This window comes from Vulpes vulpes, chromosome 7 (assembly GCF_048418805.1).
Source record: "Vulpes vulpes isolate BD-2025 chromosome 7, VulVul3, whole genome shotgun sequence".
NCBI lineage: Eukaryota > Metazoa > Chordata > Mammalia > Carnivora > Canidae > Vulpes > Vulpes vulpes.
The window spans coordinates 118,532,184-118,549,784 of NC_132786.1; the positions used below are offsets into that span (position 1 = coordinate 118,532,184).

A 17,601-nucleotide genomic window follows, 5' to 3' on the forward strand; every position below is an offset into this window, starting at 1 on the left:
ATCCTGACCTGAGCCAAAATCAAGAGTTGGATGCATAACCGACTAAGCCACCCAGGCGCCTCTATATATTTATTTTAAAATTTATTTATTTACTTATTTTAGGAGGAGAAGGGCAGGGAAGAGAGAGGGAGTCTCAAGCAGCCTTCCCTCTGACCAAGGAGGCCAGTGTGGTACTCGATCCCAGGACCCTGAGATCATGACCTGAATGAGATCAAGAGTCTGATGCTTAACCAGCTGAGCCACCCAGACACCCCCTATATTATTTCCTGATTCTTTTGTAACTTCAGTGGCTCCTTTAAGATGCTTCTGTTTTCTCCTTTTTGCCAGTGCTGTCCCAGTGTACTTACTGCTGACCCCTGCTAAACCCTCTGTTGGGCTTTACCTGGTCTGTAGCCTGCATTTCCATACCTCCACATCCATTTCTGTCTCTATAAATGCATCCTCCCAAAGTCAGCTCACCATATGACTGTTCTGCCCAAAAATCTTTCATGTTTATCTGTTTAAAATCTATAGCTTGGATTTCAGCGTAACTGGGCATATTCTATTTCTGTTTATTTAGCCTCCTTACTCACATCTTTCCCACTCTGTAACCTGGCAGTTCTTAAAGTGTGGTCAAGGGAATCTAGAGGGTCCCTAAGACTCTTTCAAGGTGACTGTGAGGTCAAAACTATTTTCGTACATATATTAAGATCTTCTTTGTCTTTTCACTCTTTTCACTCTTCTTTTCTCATGAATATACAATTAGAGTTGTCCAGAGGCCAAGTGACATTTGATGAGGTCATTGCTCTGACAACTAATGGAATATGTACTTGTCTATTGTGATTTAAAATGTTCTGTTAAACAGCTAACAAAGTAAGTGTAGAAAGAGATCATCCACTCAAACAAAAGCATTTCTTTGTCTTGTTTTATTTTGTTTAAGGACAAAGGTTCTTAATATTTTTTGAAAGGGTGAAGGTGACCTACGAGCAAAAAGGTTTGAGAACTTTTTTGTAACCTCAGGTGACTTTCCCATTGTTGTTTTTCCACAAAAATTATGACTATATTTTCCTTCCTACCCCTATTTTAAGTATCATCTACATTTTAATGTTTAGGTAAGTGGCTGAGTCCTTCATCAAGCCTTTCCTGATCTCCACCTTCACCCAAACCAATATGTAATCTCTCATGTTTGTGAACACTACCTGTGGTGCTTTATTTGTATCTTTTTAAAAAAATATGTTTATAGTATTACTATATTTAGAGGATTACTAGATTTGCTTAATTCCTTGAATCAGGAAGCATATAATTTTTGATCTTTGTATTTCTCCTGACCTTTACATATTTTAGGCACTCAGTAATTATTGAATGAGTAAAATTATCCAATAATTCAGCTACCAGTCACTCGACAAAAATTTATTTAGGGCCATCTAAAGGCTAGTTGTTTGAAAAATGCTCAAGGAGCTTAATGTCTCATAGTAGGTGATAAAATGTAATCAAATTAGTATCTTAATCGTCTTAGTACATGTTATAAAATGTTTGAGTAGGGTTCATCTGAAGAAGAGATAAGCGAGTGAGCAAATCTTTCTATGGAAATGGGGTATCAGAAAATGCTTCAGAGGAGAAGCTATACTTAAGATGAAAATTTTGCTTGCCTGAAATCACATAAGCCAGGAGCTTCCTAGAGCATGTACCCACTATACTTGCTAAGACTGAAAAAATTATCTTTCAACACTTAAAAAGTACCAGCTTCCTGGATTCTGAGGAGGATAGCCTTTTACTCTTGGTAATTTTTCCCACCAAAAGCTTATGGACAAGTTTTTTGAAATCTTACCGGATTTTAAAGAATATTTTCAATCTTTTTGTTACTGTTCTGTATTAAATTATAAGTATCACTCCTACATGGATTTGAGAGATTTACTCCTACATAAACATGTAAATTATTTAATAAATTGAAATTTTGGTAAAATATACATACATAATATACATACATATATACATAGCATAAAATTTACCATTTTAACCATTTTTTAGTATGAAGCTCCATGGCATTAAGTACATTCGCATTTTTTTGCAACCATTACCAAAACTTCTGTGGACTTACATAATTGAAACTCTGTAACCATTACCCAGTCTATCCTCATTTTCCCTCTCTAGCCCCTGGTGACCACCATTCCACCTTCTGTCTCTGTGCGTTTGGTTCCTCTAATTGTCTCATACAGGTGGAATCATACAGTATTTGTCCTTTAGTGACTGGCTTATTTCACTTGGCATTAATATCTTCAGGGCTCACCTATTTTATAGCATGTGTCAGAATTCCTTTCCTTTTTAAGTCTGAATAATATTCCATTGTATGCCTGTACCACTTTTTTTTTATCTGTTCATGCTTGATGAGCATGAACATGTAAATTGGAATTGTACTTTTCATATATGGAATTTATTGTAATCAAGACAATAAAGCAGTATACTTTTTTTTTTTTAAGATTTTATTTACCTAATAGAGAGAGAGAGAGAGAAGGCACAAGTGGGTGGAGCAGCAGTCAGGGAGAGAGAAAGAGAGAGAGAGAGAGAAGCAGATCCCCTGCTAAGCCTGACATGGGCTGGATCCCAGGACCCTGGGATCAGATTTGAGCCAAAGACAGCCGCTTAATGACCCAGCCACCCAGGTGCCTTATCAAAGCAATATACTTAAGCAGGAAATGAAGTTATAGTTGTTTTTGATTATATGTATTTGTTCAAGAGGGAATCTATAAATATGTAGGATAATATTAGAACACATTTATTTAACCAGAATCTAGGCAAACAGGAAATCAGAGTAAAAGTTCAGATTAGGTGCAAAAATGCTCACATTTTTTAAAACTACGACTCCAGTTTGTGTGCAAGCTATGTATAAGACTTTTTTCCTCAAAAACACAATATCTGTCAGATTACAGTGTTTAAGAAACAGCGTAGTAGGTGAGAATGGCCAGAAACTATTTTACCAGGGCTGTGATCTTAAAGCTGTTGCTTTTGATGTTAAAGCTGTTGTTTCTTTATTGTGTCCTGTTAGTGCCATTATTCATTCTGATGATTGGTGAAGTCTATACACCTCACAGGCTAAAATGAAGAAAATCAATTTGAGACTCCTAAAATATTCACAGAGGGACACACAACTTCTATGTCAGTAGGTCACTCATTTTTGGTACTGTGACTCTGCAATACTGTTACTGCTTTTAAAGAAAGAATTGGAAAAATCACTTACAGGCCTACTTAGTGCCTGTGTACATGTGTGTGCACGCGTGCATGTGTGTGTAATTTCAAGTATATGTTTCTGGATTTCCACTGTTACCGATCAGTAGCACTAAATTATAGGAGGCCTGAACAAGGTGAGGAAATGAAATTTTGCTTTTGTAGACTACTTTGTTGAATGATCTTTTAAGAGACTGTGATCAACAATCGAGAGGAAAATAATTCTCCCTTTGTTTTGGACAAGTCAGACCATTGGGTAAAGACAACATTAACTCAATGTGTTTATCCATATTATTTGTTGTTGTCCTTGAGATATAATTGACATGTAACTGTTTATATGTATATTAAACACTGGTCATAAAAGTTTGATATCCCCGAGGCTAGCTAAACCTACCATCAAGGTATTTTCTTTGTTTTGTTTTGTGACATCATGTCAATTGCAACTGGATATTCTAGGTAAATAAACAACTAATGTGTATTCTTTGTGTACAAGTTTCTGACAAAAAGTTCAGTTTGGTTTAGATCTTAGGGTATACTTAGGGATACAGCAGGAGAACAATATGTAGTTGTATTAAATCTAAGCATTTTATTTTATTATTTTTAAAAATGTTTTATTTATTTATTCATGAGAGACACAGAGAGAGAGAGACACACAGAGAGAGACACACACACACAGAGAGGCAGAGACACAGGCAGAGGGAGAAGCAGGCTCCATGTAGGGAGCCTGACGTAGGACTCGATCCTGGGATTCCAGGATCAGGTCCTAGGCCGAAGGCAGGCGCTAAACCACTGAGCCACCCGGGGATCCCAAATCTAAGCATTTTAGAGGATAGTCATGTTGTTGATATTTTGAATTGGGATATAGAGACAGAAAATAATTATTTGAATGAAAATAACTTTAAAAAAAGAAAATATTTTACATTTGTAAGGAAAATTCAAGATGCTGAATGAGAAGATAAAAATGATAATTAAGGATCTTCTTTTCCTTTCTTACTGGTATACACTATTCTTGAACTAAACAGTTTATATTTGACACACAGATTACATAATCCTATTGTGCTTCTTTCAAAATTTACTCTAGTACCATTAAATTATGCTGCTACTAATATGAATCTTTTAAATGAGTTAATGCAATTCTTTCTAATGTATTTTTTTTAGGTCTCTTAGTCTTTTTGTTGTTCATCACTATCAATAAGACATACACTGCAGAATTATGTTTCCCCGACACTGGTGTTAGGGATACATGTAAGATTGTCCATCAGACAGCACTTCATTTTATATCTAGATTCATATATTTTTAATGTACTGATTTTTTGTTCATTCATTTTGAGACAGATATTTAGGGAACTTACCCTGTGGCCGGCACTCTTCTTTCTTGACTTTGTTTTATTGTGAAGATCGCTTACCCACTTTCTCCCGGTAGTTCGTGGCCTGAGAATAATGAGTGCTTCTGTGTTCACACTTTAAAAAATAAATAAATAAGCAAGGAACCCCAGAAAAACAACAAGAAAAAATCCTGATCAATCTGAATACAAGGAAAGATAATTTTGTAAAATTGAATTTTCTGGGTTGTACTTGAGAGTCAACTAGAAACTCGACTTATTTTTACACTAGTTTAATTAAAAATCTCAGTAAAATTTTAAATTACTATTTATTTGTCTAGAAAGTAAACTAAAGTTAATTGTATCCTTCTGAGTATGTATAATACTAATGATGCTATCGTGAATTTTCCCACCTTGATAATTTGTTTTACTTCACACTATATGTACCTTAAGTGTTCACTAATTTATCATTTAAAAAAATAGAAGAGGAATTGGCAAAATCGATATTTTTTTGGAATAAAAAGAAACAGACTATTTCTTAGTGATTTTAATGCACTGGGGCCTTTATATGAATCTCATCCTGTAGTTTTAAGAACATCCTCCCAGAGTATAGAATAAAATAAATGCCTTGGGAATCCCTGGGTGGCTCAGCAGTTTAGCACCTGCCTTCAGCTCAGGGCATGATCCTGGGGTCCAGGGATCGAGTCCCGTGTCGGACTCCCTGCATGGAGCCTGCTTCTCCCTTTGCCTGTGTCTCTGCCTCTCTCCTTGTCTCTCATGAATATATAAATAAAATCTTTAAAAAATTAAACAAACAAATAAATAATTGCCTAGAATCAAATTATGATTAAGAATTATTTTGGGGCACCTGTCTGGCTCAGTCAGTAGAACATGTGACTGTTGATCTTGGAGCTGTAAGTGCAAGCCCCAAGTTCTATATAGAGATTACTTAAAAATAAAACCTGAAAAAAATAATGTCAACAATAAACACACAACATAAGAGATAGCTAAGAATTAATGTCTATTTCTCTTGATTAAAAAAGAAAAACAGAAAGTGATGTTTTTATTTTAAAACTTCCAGCCTAAAACTTGAACAATCTGTATTCCATTCTTTTATTTAGATGTGAAATAATGTTATAAAATTCAGTCTGTCAAAACGTTTTGTTTCATATATCACATAGCTGTGTTTTTAAATAAATGTATAGAATAGCTTTTCTGAACAGATGAAATATATAAAGTATACTTGTAAAGTAAGCAGAATTAGGAGAATCAGTACTGTGAAATGGGCATACTTCCGAACTGGATCTCAGCTTCTTTGAACCCATGTTCTTTTTCTTTGCTGTAGTTAAATTGACTTCAGAGGGGAATCCATTAACCTGACCTAGCAAATCTCAGTAGAAGTGATTTTTAAAATCATTACTTAGTTCTAGTTGCATTCTATTCAAGAGTTTATATTTCCTGGAAAAAAAAATCAATCTTGGGTTATGTGGGTAGATTAGGTTAGATGATAGAGATAGATCTGTGTTGGTGGAGCTTTAACTGAATAGTCAGAGAAAATTGAAGTATTGAGTTAAAAGCTGTGTATAGGAAGGGAGCCAGAGTTTCATAAATTTAAGTAGCTTTAATATTCATTTAACATTAATGAAACACATGCTATATCCTGGTTGACAGTATGCTGGTGTTGTCCTTATTTTTTTTCACAAAACGTCAATATGTAGAGGATATTCAACATTGTATTGTTTTGTTTTGTTTTGTTTTTTTTTGTGTGTGTGTTTTGGTAGAAGCCAAAAGAATGGGTATCAAATTGGGACTAAAATCTTGCCGAAGAGATTTGGGGAGAAAATCATTTGATTAGTGGTAGAGAGAACATAAAAATTTCAAGTCATCCAGAGTTATCAAACTCCTTATATAGTTGTGGCTGTGTGTCCTGCAAATGACTGGGAAATTCTCCAACTCCCAATATCCTGAATCTTTCTTACATAGGCTAAAAGACTTGCCCTAAGGTTGGAGTTCTGGTTCTCTAGACTGCCTGCCTTGTGTTACTTGCATCACATTTCTTCTGGTTTGAGAGAGATGGACAAAGCCTCTCCAGTGTCAAGAAAACAGCTACAGAGGCATTGTCCTCCATGCTAATGCTGTCCACTTCTGGATGACCTCTCTGTTATTTGCTGAAAATGAGACCTTCATGTCACCAAAAATAAGAGAGGAAAATGAGATACTGTAAAACAGGGATTTGTTCGGAGGTTCACAAATGGTGATCTGCTATTAAATGTGGTTCTGTCACGTAAAAACAACTACTGGTCAGCATGGAAAGGAAATGACCTGACTTCTTTTCTTATACAAGTAAAAAGGAAAGGAAGGAAGTACCAAAGAGGAAAGGATGAGTAAGAAAACAAAAGAAGAGAAAGAAAGCACTTTTAAGTCTGATGCATTTTTTTTTTTTGCTTTTTTTTTTTTTTTTAAGGCTTAGGCATTGAGCTACAATAGGCTTAAAAGAAAGTCAGAGCTATGTGGTGCTCTGTATAATCTGAATGTGTTTAAATCTGCCTTAGTAATCCTAGAAGTAGCATTCTTGAATTTTTCCTTGCTATTTTCTCCTAATTTCGTCTGACACTCTCAGTCAAAAACAACAAAACCAAAGTGGTTTTTGAAGAAATTCTCTTTTATTAGTGGTCCGTTTTTTGAGCTCCCACTGAGCATATGCCTCTGCAGAACGAATTAAAGTCAACTCCAGCCTATGTTTGAACCTAGGAGCTTGTTTTCAACCTATTACCTATGTTTTTACAATTTTTTTGAACTTGGGTAAGAATTCAGACTTTAATTTTATTGCCTGAGTGCTTTTTCTCCCCTCTCCAATTTTGAATATTTTACTCTATAAGTAATGGTGTCAAAAGTACTGTGTGGTTTTTCTCTCTTCTCTGATGTATAGGAAATGCCAAACAGTATTGATGTTATTTTGGAAATTTATTACCCATTTTGACTGTTACGGCATCATGTATTCACATGTTTAAGGTTTATGTGACTTCATGGTTTTGATCTACATCGTGACAATTATTTTAATAAAGCAGTTCTAATAAGCTTGGAAGTTTTTTATTAAAGTTACGTGTCCTATGAAAGGTGAGATATGTCTACTTGATGGGCCATTTTTTTTTAACTTTAAATGTCATCAAAACGATTTACTTCCAGTAATTTTTCATAAGAAGTAGAGAAAAATTAAAATGTATTCAAAACTCTTTAGCTTTTAGAATATAAGAATTATTCTTTTTATTACTGCATGAGAAGAAATTCAGAAGGGCATTTAGATCTGGTTCAGACAGGTGTGTCCCTTTTTCCGCCTGCCTCATAAATAATTATTTTCACATAGAAAATCACCCCATGCTTACTTTTGCTTACATGGTGTCACATTTTAACTTATAATCTCTCTCTCTGGCTTCGGGAAATATCATTCACTCAAAGGCATATTTACTGCATGCTTACCCTGTCCTTAAGCAGTCAGCAGTGAGAGTATCTTTTATCTCTTGGTCCCCAGTAGCTAGTAAACCTGGTGCTTAATAGTTATTCAGTATTTGCAATGATTGAAGATGGAAAAACTCTTTTATGCAATTTGAAATTTCAACCATTGCTGATCAACAGATATAAAGTTTCAATTATGCAAGATGAGGAAATTCTAGAGATCTGCTGTATGACGTTATGCCTATAGTTAACAATACGGTATTGTGCACTTAAACATTGATTGAGGCTAGATCTCATGTTAAGCGTTCTGACTATAATAAAAAGGATATCAATGAAATTAAATTTTGAAGTATTTTTACATATTTGTGTAAATATAGTAATGCATTTTTATACAGCTCCACCAGCTTTTGCTCTGAGTGAAATCCAAAACAGCAGTACCCTAAAAGTAACTGTCTTCTCTTTACCTTTTCCTTTAGTGATTACCTTCCACCTTACCTATATTATGTTTATTGATTTAATTTTGATTTTTACAATCTCTGACTGAACCTGCCGATAAAATGGATATTTTCAATTCAAAACTAGAAACAAATCTTTAAGTGTAAAAGGCAGCTAAAAAAATTGCCCTATCCCTGAACAAATGTGTTTTGAACTGTACCCAGAATGTCAGCAAACTTAACTTTCATTGTGGCTTCAGTTATTTTCAAGGTGAACTTTTATCTCAGTTCAATTTCTATGAATTTATTTCCTTAATGGTTTGATAGGGACACGGTGGAGCCAGAAGTGTCATGTGCTCCACCTTCTTAGATCTGAATGCTATGAACTATGGGGCGGGTCAGCCCAACAAGAATAAATCTTGCATAGGCCCCGTTCTGCAGAGATAATAATGCTTACATGATTCCCCCGATGTGGCTAAATGATAGTGAATCTAGGTTTTTATTGGTAATTGAAGTACATCTTTTTAGCAGTTCTGGGACCTCCTTTTATCTGGTACTCCATAAAGATGACAGGGGGATAATTTGAGAACCAAACTCATAGAATAAATCTCATGAAGATTAGCTGTAATTAGTATGTATGTGTATATGTTTATATAAGCTTCAAAGCTTTGCATCATAGGCAGTCGTCACTGCAGTATGGCTCCTGAATTAGCTACCAAAACTACAAATCCTGCATTATTAAGGTGTAGATTAAATCAGTATTTTTCAAACTATTTTTTAAGATTTTATCAGCCAACTACTCTTTTTAACAGTTGGGTTTTTGGTTGTTGTTTTTTTTAAGATTTTATTTATTTATTCAGAAGAGACACAAAGAGGCAGACATAGGCAGAGGGAGAAGCAGGCTCCCTGTAGGGAGCCCAATGTGGTACTTGATCCCAGGATCCCGAGGTCATGCCCTGAGCTGACGGCAGACGCTCAACCACTGAGCCACCCAGATGCCCTATTTTTTAAGCTTTCAAAATGATATTCTATACTCAAATTCTGAAATGTGTATTCTCGGTTAATGGTATTTTAATTTCCAAAATAAAATGAATATTGTGCCATATTAAATCAAGGCAGTGGAACAGAACACTCCTTTGTTTCGACGTCTTACCTCTTGAAAAATCACTGAATTAAATTTTGCATCAGGGTTGCAAAGGCAATAGCTCCGTCCTAGTTTAGATCCATCCTCTATTCTATCTAAAATCTTATTTTTAAATTCCCTTGCCTATCTGGATCCATGTTGATTAGTCAAATGAATGAGTATATTAATTCAACATATATTTATTGACTGCCTACTATGTGCAAGGAAGTAATTTAGGTTTTTTGGACTCAAAAGTGAATTGAACAAACAAGCATCCCTGCCCTTGCGGACTTCACACAGCTTTAACCAGAGTGGGGATGCTAATTATAGAGAGCACCATGTAACTCTGTATGCAGTTTCACAGCATTTAACCTTTGTAGAGCCAACTTTTTAAAAATCTAAGCTATTCCCTTTCTTGATATTTATAACATCTGTACAAATGATAATGATATGATGTTTCTCTTGCGCGCGTAAATGCCTGCTGGAAAATGCCTTCTGAGCCCTTCATAACTTTTGCTAGAAATAGAGTAACTGTTCATATAGAATATGGAGTGTCTGCCTTCTGAAAATAACTTTCCCTGTTCCCCAGAAGCCCATGGTTGTTCCTCTTATCCTGCTAGCATATACCCCCATTACTCAACAACTGGAATTAAACTTCTATATTTGTTGTTTTGCTGGGGTTTTGTTGTTTAATTATTTTCTGTTCCCTGAAATGTTGGTTATATTATCAAGCCTTTGCAACCAATGAACCATTATTTGCTTACTTTTATCTGGCTGTGGTTAACTAGCTTGTTTCTAGATAATAAAATAATTCTTAGTTCTCACCATTCTCCAAGAAGACCTATGCTGTAAAATATGAAAACGGTACTGAAAATGTTAGTGCAGTTTTTACTTTTGAGCATCAGTTACATATTATGACCTACATAACAAATGTATTTTATTTACTTCATATATTTTTAGTATATTCTTCCAAACTGTGAAAATCACTAGACTGCGGATTTTGTATTATGCTATTTTGTGGTAGCATTCAAAAGACACTTATTTTACACTTAAGCTTTGTACGATGTAATTCTCTTTTCTTTATTGTTTAAAAAACAATTAAATGATAGCATTTCTTTTAGGACGTATCTTCATTTTTGTTAATTAAAAGACAGGAGAGTGGAAAATATTGAAAGAGTTCCAAGTGACACGTTAGAACGCTAAATCTCTTTCTTGAGTATCAGTGAGTTCTTAGAAAAAATAAATACAACAAAACTAAACCACCTAGTAATTTTTCTCTTCATCAAATTTAGTTCTTACAGAAAACAGGTCAAACCCATTGTGAATATCAGAGTGATGCTCTCCTCTCCTACCACAACAAACCTTAAATAAATCCAGAATGCATTTTAAAGGGCTAGAAGAAATTTGAAGAGGGAATGTTTGTCAGTGTGAACCACATAGAGCTCCTTTTATCCAGAAAGTCTTCTTTGACTTAAATTAATTACTGCATATATATATATATATATATACAGCATATATATATGGCATGTTGCTCAGTACACTCTATATATACACACACATATATATATACACAATACACTGTGTGTGTGTATATATGTATATATACTCATATATATACCATGTTGCTCAGTGCACTGTAATAATTTCATTACATATTCCTCATTATACTGCACACTCAATAAGAGCAGGGTTGTGGCTTTATCTTAGAGCCTGGACAACCAATCAATCTATGTGCATGTGTGTATGCAAGAGTTCTAATTAGCCTCTTCAGTTCTGGTTTTGCCTTTTCCTTTACTGGCTTAAGTGGTTGCCGGTGTTTTTTAAATTAAGTGATCATTATAAGACCTGTGATGAGTAATGTATGACATATTTTCTTGAGTTTTAACTTACTAAAATAACATATGCTTATTTAAATAATATTAAATAATAATGATAAATAAGGATTATCTAAAAATAGTTTTATTGTAAAATTACAACTGTGTATTATTGGGATGATAAGTTCTTTTTAAAATTAGCTTCTGGGCAGCCCTGGTGGTGAAGCGGTTTAGCGCCGCCTGCAGCCCAGGGCGTGATCCTGGAGACCCTGGATCAAGTCCCACCTCAGGCTCTCTGTATGATGCCTGCTTCTCCCTCTGCCTGTGTCTCTGCCTCTCTCTCTGTCTCTATGAATGAATAAATAAAAATCTTTTAAAATAAATAAATAAATAAAATTAGCTTCTTTACCTTTTGTATTTAATTTTGACTTTTATCAAAGAAATACATGTACACAATTAAAAAATCAAATGTAACAAAAAGCTTATTATAATGAAAAATAGCATTTGTCTGCCTTGTGTCTTCTTACTACCCAGTCCAACTGTGTGGAAGTCACAGGTTACTGGTATTTATGTCTATAGTTTTTGTATATATCCATAATTATAAATGATATGTTTATTGCTATTTCTTGATTTATCAATTTCTCAAATTAATATAATGAATAATGAATTTATCTAAAATGAATAATGAAAATGGAGAAACTAGTGGAAAAGAAAAGCATGCAAATAAAAAAGTGAGCTAATATATTCTAAGTTAAGCCAACATATTCTTCAGTTGATATCTACATAGGGTATTTTGAATCTATAAAGAACAGATAAGCATTTTAGGTCTCCCAAATTACTTTTAAGAATCACTGTATTATTTATACATCCATTACCATTACCAGTAAATAAGAGAATGCTCATCTTTCTGTATTCTTGCCAATATGATATAGAATTCAGCATTCAAAAGTATGTTCTTCTGATGGCATGAAGTGGTATCTCATTGTTTTTTAAGTTTGCATCTTCCTGATAACTAGTGATTTTGAGCATTTTTTTACTAGAACTTTTTTTAAAAAAATTATTTTATTTTATTTAAATTCAATTTATTAACATGTAATGTATTATTGGTTCCAGAGGTAGAGGTCAGTGATTCATTGGTCTTATAAAAATACCCAGTGCTCAAAACTATACTTGATAGTTGTTCTGGCTTCCCTCTCTGAGAAACTGCCTGTTCAGAGTTTTGCTCATTTTTCTATTAGTTTTTTTTCTGAGTATACATTTTAATATTAATCCCTTATTGGTTTTAGGACTTCTCTCAGTTTATAAAATTTATCTATGGGATCCTTCATTGAAAGGTTCTCATTTGGTTTGGCCAAATTTATCAATTTTATGCCTTACTAACTTAGATCTTGTTTCAGAATTGTTTTTTTAATTCTAGGTATCAAAAATAGTCACCTACGGGCACTGAGGTGGACACTTGATGGGATGAGCACTGGGTGTTTTTCTGTATGTTGGTAAATTGAACACCAATAAAAATTAATTTAAAAAACAAAACAAAACAAAACAAAAATAGTCACCTAAATTTTTTATTAGCTTTGAAAGGTTGGCTTTCACATTCAAAACTCTTTAATCTCATTGAAATCCAAGTTTGTCTATGAGATAAAATAAGGAGCTAAGTTTATTTCTTGCCGTATTCTGAGACTGTTTTTCTTTCTCCATAAAATGAGTCAGCACCAACCTTTTCTTTTACTTTGTGATATTACCCTTATTATATATATAAAGCTCCCATTGATACGTGGGTTTATTTCCAAGCTCCGTTTTTCTGTCTGCACCTGTCTTTGGTAGTAAAACCTAATATTTGGTAGAATGGATTCCTTCTCTTTGTCCTCTAGTTCTGATGTTTACTTTGAGCTATAGCATATACTTTTAAAATGGGTTTGTAGATTTTCTTTAAAAATCTAGAATTTAGGGCAGCCCGGGTGGCTCAGCGGTTTAGTGCCGCTTTTGGCCCGGGGTGTGATCCTGGAGACCCGGATCGAGTCCTGCATAGGGCTCCCTCCAAGCAGGGAGGAGCCTGCTTCTCCCTCTGCCTGTGTCTCTGCCTCTCTCTTTCTCTCTCTCTGTGTCTCTCATGAATAAATAAATAAAATCATGAAAAAAAAAGATTTAAAAATCTAGAATTTAGAGATTGATTTAGGAAAAATTGGTATCTATGAAAATGGAAAGGACAAAATAAGCTAATATGGAATTAGGAAATAATTTAGATTGCAGCATATTAATAAGAAATGTTTCTTTTGGTGGCATATAGAAGGCAAAAATATATTATGGAAGAAAGATTAACATAGGAAAGTCAAGAGGGGAGCCTGCTTATGTGCAAAATATCATCATTAAGAGAAAAATGAATAACAAACAATTGAGAATGACTGTGAAGAATAGACATTTGGATTACCTTAATTTTTGTAATTTTGAGTTACTTTGATAACTAAAATAATGGTTTAAAGCTATGCTTTGCAGAATACCTAGGACTTTGTGGAATACCCACAAGGTACCTGGGAAAAGAACTGTAGTGGTACTGAGTATTTTGGGGATTCCAATTCAACCAGAACACTTCACTTTTATCTGTGTAATTAGTTGACCCTTCACTATTATTCCATTGGAAGAAAGGATTTTTAGCCAAAAGTGTTTGGGAATAATTTAAATAAAATTAGTGAATGTATAAATGCTTAACGAAGATAGTATATGATGTCATCCATCTTTTCAGTGTCTATGGAAGACATTGCTAATTGAACATAGGACTCCTTTCTGCTAGACTCATATTTAATCTCCATACAGCTTTCCATGTGCTCACTAACAGTCAATCAAGTTGGTGTGAAAATCAAAACCCATTTATTACCTATATACTATTAAGTTCTGTAACTTTGTTGGTCCTTAAGAACACTTATTTTAGCCTAAGAAAGATATGAGCTAAATCTTTCAGATTAAAGAAGGAAGAGACTGGAAAAGAGAGTGGTTAAGTAGGAAATGGATCTAGGAACTACTCATTCAAATAAATATAAAGGTAATAACCCTTACATTGCGATTTTAAGGAGAAAATGCTTACTACCGATTTGTTAATTGTGGAAAGGCCTACAAAGCTCATTAAGTATGTGCTGAAGAGGCAATTGAAATCAGTCATGTTTTCAGTTGGGAATCTTGAGACATAAATAATTGTATTCTATAAATTAGAAGATTTAATCACCAAAAGTTTAAATCTGCCAAATCAATGTAACAGTGGGAAATAAAATCTGCATCTCTTGGAAATGCATCTCATCCTGTCTCTAGGGTCCTTGCCTTGTACCAAACAATGGATTTTAAACTTCTCTAAATTAAAATGGGAAGCATTTTCATGCATATTTGAAGAGTTCCAAAGGAATGAATGCATTAACAATTATCTGTACTTGTGATGGGGTGTGTTTTATGTTCTTGGAAGTTATTGGACTAATTGTGACATAAATTTAAAATTAATTTTTAAAGCAGTTACAGTTATTTGTTTCTATTAACAGGGCTATTCTAATGTGATGCTGGGATTGAGTTTACCTTGGACTCCACATCAAGGTTGACTCGAAAGTCTTGTAGAAGATCTGGACGAAATACGTAAGTGGCCTTCTGGTAATAATTCTCTTTGGTCCATTGTGCTTATGTCTGTTTTACTAGTGTTTATTTTATTCTTTAATTTTTTGATTGCGTATCTTTGTCCAAATATTAAAAAAAGTTATCAGTGAACCCCAGACACTTGTCAAGTGAGACTACAGGAATATGTACCACCGTCTCTTCTCTCCTTTTCCATTTCAATCTTACTGTGCTTTCCCTTCCTATTAAACTTGGTTTTACTTTTTATTTTGAAAATTATTACAAATTTATGTAGAAGATGAATTTGGTTTTGAAATATTGAAAGGAAATGATTAGGCAAGAAAAGCATATGGATTATTTTTGGTTATCATGTGGTCTGTTTTTATACTGATGTTTTCAGTATTTTTTTTTATTAAGATTGAGTTGATATTGAGGTTTTTGGAGGATCTAGAATTGCCAAAAAATGAAGAGAATAACATGCTAGTAATGATTTTTTTTTTGGAAATGAATTTTTCTTATAAACTCTTTGAGAGTCGACAAGTCAGCTATTTAGAAAGCATTTTTTGAAATGTTGTAATTCTTTAAGTCAAATGGGACTTTTCCTTGATATTTACAGAGTCAATTTAAAGAACTTTAAGTCCATTATTTGATATAAAACAAGGGCCACAGATACAGCATAAGATGCTTTTCCAAAAGAAGTAGATTTATTTCCCACTTTATTCAGTATATGTTTCTGTAAGATTATTTTTTCAGTGTCACTGCTGAACTATGGTATCAATCAAGCAGTATGTTATAGGTGGCCATATCTGTAAACAATGTTATTATAAAAAGAAAAATAAGGAAATTTTAGGTGAGGAGTTTATATCAGTTCTTATCATAGACTTAACCCCAAAGAAAAGGGAACCATGGTGTCTGGTTTCTTCTGAATTCTTTTTCAAGGGGGTTTACCAAAAGTGTAGGACAGGCCTCAGGATCCTTGTTATTCTGCCTCTATTGCTGTACCCATTTCTAAAACTTGCTTCAGATGGCAATTCCATATCTTCCTTAAGACATGTTTTTTCAGTGTGCTTGAATTATATAATCAAATGTTTCTCAGGCATTATACCTACTATTTTGCCTATGGCCTTCTTGTTTAGTGCCAGCTTTATTATTTTGCCAGATATAGAAACAAAATCATTCCACATTTATTTAGGATTTAAGTTTTTTGAAGCATTTTGGCAACTTTTAACTTCATTTTACTCTCTCACTAAACTCATTAGTTTTACTCTTGCATTGCTTATTACTAAAAGATGACCTTATTATCCTTTGTTCACTAAGTGGAGAAACCATAACACAAAGAATTTAAATGATTTGGAAAAAGTAATATAGCTTGTTGTGATTTTATGCTAATAATAAACAATTAGGTATTACTAGAATATCTACTAAGGCCCAATCTTGTTTTTTTTCTGGGTTATGTAACTTATGCTTACTATATAGACAATAGCTATGTTGATATATTCTGTCTTTGTAAGACCTTTTAATATGTAAATCCTCATTTTTTTGGGTAATAGGACATTTGTTTTAATAATAGGGGATTTAAAATTTATAAGTGGGAGCTACCTGACAATGAACATCATGGAACCATGAAAGAAGTGATTTTTAGAAAATAGAGTCTTTTTCCCAGAAAGGAAACATAATTGTGTTTGAAGTTAGTTCTCAAAACTGCTTTTGGAACTTGCTAATTAGACTTTTTCTAGTCATATGCTTATAGTAGTTTTTATATTTTTAAATGAAGACCAACCACATATTGGTGGAAATAATGCATATGCAAAATGGCAATGGCTCATCTTAATGAAAAAAATTCCAAAAAGTGGGGTTTTTTTGGAATATATAAAGTTATGGATTCTAGAGATGGAGGTATTACGACAAGAGAAGAGTGGAATGATGTAGAGGCAAGGGTTTAGGAGTTAGGTAGATATGGCTTTGCATCCCTGCAGCTATATGCTAGCATTTTTAATCAACCTTTTCTAATTTCCTTAAATTGTTGAACATCAGTTTTCCATCTGTAAAACCAGGGGCAGATATAACTGTTTGATTATTGCAAAAATTTAGCACTTAATACATAACTATTTTCAAGAAATACTCATTTTTTTTTCTTCAATCGCCACTTCTGTGTTCCCTCGCCTCCCAAAATCCCTAAGCGAATACTTGGTTGAATCTTCGTACTGTTAAGCAATTTGTTTAGCACTATCTCCATTTTACCTCTCAGAGAGGTTGACTAACTTCCCCCAGCCTATACTTCTAAAATGGCAGCTAAAATATTGTTTCATACAACTTACAACTGAGACTGCTCGTGTATATGGGTCATTGGGTAGTTGGGTGAGTGTAGATGTATATGTGTGTGTTTTACTTCATCATAGTCACAGTTATTTGCAGAGTTTCCATCATAAATATTAAATCCAATTAAAATATAAGTTTGTTATTTCAGTGTACTAGAAATAAACTTTATTCTCATACTTAAAGAAACTGTTTGTTATAAGCTTCAAAAATACCTGTTAAAAATTAAGCATCATACATGACCAACATATTTGTTCAAATTTTCAACCTATTGGAAAGTAAATGGACTATATAGGAAGCTGATTTGGCTGAGGAGGGTCTGGGTCTGATTCCTATTCATGGCATGCTGA

At 33.8% G+C, this 17,601-nt stretch overlaps 1 protein-coding gene across 36 annotated transcripts in view; it reads left to right on the forward strand.

Moving 5' to 3' along the window:
• FOXP2 (forkhead box P2) overlaps positions 1–17,601 on the forward strand; it is a 553,446-nt gene that overhangs the window by 151,729 nt on the left and 384,116 nt on the right. For all 36 annotated transcript variants that reach the window (XM_072764793.1, XM_072764790.1, XM_072764800.1 and 33 more), the window contains one exon: positions 14,869–14,959. The gene's annotated coding sequence lies outside the window, so the exon portion shown is untranslated. The remainder of the gene's footprint in view (positions 1–14,868; positions 14,960–17,601) is intronic.